Source organism: Nanorana parkeri, unplaced genomic scaffold (genome assembly GCF_000935625.1).
Source record: "Nanorana parkeri isolate BGI_ZX_2015 unplaced genomic scaffold, ASM93562v1 scaffold91, whole genome shotgun sequence".
Taxonomy (NCBI): Eukaryota; Metazoa; Chordata; class Amphibia; order Anura; family Dicroglossidae; genus Nanorana; species Nanorana parkeri.
In genome coordinates, this window is record NW_017306359.1 from 2,116,344 (window position 1) to 2,120,398 (window position 4,055).

Sequence of the window (4,055 nt, forward strand, 5' to 3'; positions counted from 1 at the left end):
GGGGGGTTCCTGCTTCAAATCCCAGTCAGGACACTGCAAGGAGTTTTTGTGGGTTTCTTCTGGGTACTCTGGTTTCCTCCCACACTCCAAAGTGTGCCATTTAAATTGTCTCTGTATTTATGCATGCAAGATTCCTGCTTCAAATCCCAGTCAGGACACTGCAAGGAGTTTTTGTGGGTTTCTTCTGGGTACTCTGGTTTCCTCCCACACTCCAAAGTGTGCCATTTAAATTGTCTCTGTATTTATGCATGCAAGATATCGACTGATGTGAATGTGCAAGTCTGTAAAGCGCTGTGTAAATTATCAGTGCTATATAAATACTAATAATTCATAAATACATCAGAAAGTGGAAAGATTGTTTCCTCCAGTATACCTGCACACATACAGCATTATGTGGCACACACACCACTCAGCTGTTGCACTTTAAAAATTCATTCTGCAGCAGTTAGTAATTTCAAGGGCAAGGCTGGCTGCTGTATGAATGCTTTGATCTGGTGACTACCACCAGCAGAAGCCACTTACAACAGGCAGGATATAGGAGGAAGAAAGAAACCTGCTAGCAATGTGTAGTTTGATATAGTAACATTGAATCGTTCATTAGCAGATCAGAAGAAGCACTTTTTTTTTTGTATTAACGCAAAGAATATCTGCAGGGTCAACAACGTACTTTATTTCAACACAAAGCCTTTAAGGCCCCATTCACACATGAGGGCCAAACCAAGTAGCTGCCGGGAACGACAGGTGCTGCGTGTGATTAGAACACAGCCCCCGTCCTTCTCTATGGGGCTACGCGGCCGTACGCCCCCCTACGTTCACCTCATTTGCAGGTCCGTAGGGGTGCGGGTTTTCTGGCCGGGACGCATACATGTTCCATTCCGGCGGCATATGAATACGATCACCCGCACCCCCTACGGACCTGCAAATGAGGTGAGCGTAGGGGGGCGTACGGCCGTGTAGCCCCATAGAGAAGGACGGGGGCAGCGTTCTAATCACACGCAGCACCTGTCCTTCCCGGCAGCTACTTGGTACGGCCCCGTACGGAGCTGTACGTGCAGGCCGATTGGTGTGTGAATGAGGCCTAAGGATCCAACTTCAAACATCTTTTTCTGGATGTCATTCAGCAAAGATATTTATTTTAAGTCAAGGCATGCCCTATGTAATAATATACATGAGCATCCAAAGTATCTACAAATAAACTCTAGATAACATGGTGCGTCAGACAGCCCCCACTCAGATCAAATATAAATCAAGTATATTTCTTAAAGCAAATATAATTTAACAAGGCTACAATTCACAGCGACTTTGAAATCTGATGTAAATATGTTCAGCTGGCGTGCGTTCAGGTAGCCATCACTGTATGCCATTTATATTATAGAATGAAAAGACCAGCTTGCCAAGGATATTCTAGAAGTAGTTTAAAAGGCCAAAATGAGAGTTTAGTCTTAATTCGGTTCTACAAAAAGGTGCATGTAGTTAAAGACGGATCCAAAACAGTACGAACAAACCAAAAACATGGTTAACAGTTCAGCGTTTCAGAACATTCCCCCGCTCTAGGAGACTTTCTTTATGTTATTGGAACTATGAAGCCTCTGCATTCCTGTGCAGGGATGGTAATTTTAGGCCATTATAGAATGGCTGAAGGCAGTGCAGCTGTTACAGTGAATCTGAAAATCCTAATCAGTGGAACCAAAATACCTGCATGTCTGGCCAGCTAATGAATAAACAGCATAAAATGGCACAGAGAATGTCCATGTTATATCTGCAGTACAACTTCCTAACACCAAGTATGGGAAGAAGGTCAATGTTTGTTTGTTTTTTTTCTTTTATGTTTGGCAAGGCTATTATCCAATTTTGCTCACCAAATTAGAAGCAGTCCCTCCACTCCGGAGAATGACATTCTAATCACAGCTGTGAACCCCGCACATTACTTTTAAACGTTATTCAGCTACATTTAATCCGTTTATTTTAACTGGAAGTCAAGTTTTTTTTTTCTCCTGCAACCCACATAGCTGGAAGGATAAAATACAGGATGTTGTAGCATCCTTAGCATTTTTATTCCCTGAAAATGTAGATTGAGAATACCAAAATGGACAATTTACTAACAAACAGTTTTTATACATTTTTATTTTTCCACATCTGCACTCATTTGTTTACAATCAAGAAGAGGGTATACAGGGGGTGAAGTGGCTCTGTATAACAGCATGGCATCACAAAAACTAATTTTAGTTCTCATTATTAGGCCTATGTGCTGACGTAAGGTTTGTAAAAAAAATGTATTATTCATGTGTGCGAGAAGAGCATTATTAATAAACATATTATACCGGAGGTGCACAAATTAATATGGAATTTAGAAGCATGTCTGTCCAGTCCAGGAGCCAGTTGAACCTGACATTTTAGAAGCCAGCTGTAAATATTAAAAGGAGGAGAACTATGAGGTGAGTGATTTACACTCATCCTCATAGTTCGAGTCAACGCGTGACATTGAAACTTCACACGTCGGATTTATTGATCAGGAAGTGAGCGAACATATACAGTCACTCGCCCACTTCCCTATCATCTCCCTACAGAGAGCGGTGACTGACAGGTGGGATTCCCCCTTCCCCTCTCCGATCCTCCAGCACTGACTGGAGGAACGTATGGTGGAGGGGGCGGGCACAGCTGGCTCTGCCTCTAGATTGACAACGGGCCCTGCCTATCAGCCAGCTCAGTGGATCTCGACAGTATTGTTGGGCTCCGTCCCGGCTGCAGCACTCTCAGTATATAGCTCGCTATATACTGAGTTTTGGGTCACGGGAGGACGTTAGTATGTGTCCTCCCGTGACCCTAAAGAGAAATATGGGATAAGAAGGTTACCCCTAGTTGTCTTTTAAAGGAGCATTGGTTACCAGGCTCCTGAGATTTGTTCAGCCCTGTATTATAGCCAAATACAGACTTGTCTGCAATATAGTAGTCTCTCCCAGGTTCTTACCAGCCCCTCAGTAGATGTCAATTTCAATAGAGCAACCTCTATAAATAAGCTATATACAACAGCATCCATATAAAGTTAGAATGCCCAGACATCTGTTAGTACTGTAGGATATGGCACCACCATCACAGTGTTTAGGTTATCAAGTCAACGTATAAGCAACAAAGTCAACGTGTATGGACTATGTTAGGTAAGGTTTGCTTTAAAGAGCAGTTTCAAAGAGTTGGGATGCCATTGCCGACTTCCTTCCTGCTAGTTGCCTGGCTATACTCCAGACTTCCTAACCTTTGGAGTGACAACCCTGGAGCAAGTATGCATATCAGATAAGAGAGTAAAGTCAGAAGTCCTTCTCTGTATACGTGCAGATGCTCGGTGAATAAGAATATTGAATGCAGAGAATCAGAACAGCAGGCAAGCAACCAGTATTTGGGGAACTGGCAGTCAGCAATAGCAGCTTCCGTGTGTCTCAGTAAAGGTTTTCTTAAAATAACCAACTTTAGGGGACATATCCCAAGCAGTAAAGCCCATTTACAGAAAATATGCTATGTCAAAAAGCAGGCACCATACCTACCTGGTCAGCACACCTTGCTGCTCTCTAGGGCAGCCTTTCTCAATCGGGGTGTTCTCTGGTTTCATTAGGGGTTCCATCAAGTATGAATTAAAATGATCAACAAACCTGCCAGAGGATTTTTTTCCCACAGCAGCATACAGCACAAAGCGTGCACCATTAAAAACCGAGAACACTTGCAGACTCTCCAAAAGCATTGTAGCAACCAAAGACGTCATCAGTTGCTGGGGCGCAGGTGGCCAACCAGCAGAGCATGGGATTCCAGGGAAGCTGCTGTTGTGAAGTCCTGGAAAAAGGTGGAAGTCAGGTAGAAAGTGAAACAGGGTGATGCATGGTTAGATATACACAAGAGATTGCAGATTACAAAGCAAGGAATGTATTTCCAGTCCAGGACTGACTGAAGAGCGGGTGGCATGAGGGGGGCTATATGGGGGTTGTGCCTGTAAGTCTGGTCCTAAGAAGTATCTGCTGGCACAGAGAGCAGTGTATGGCAGTATATCGGGGGGGGGGGGGGGGGGGGGG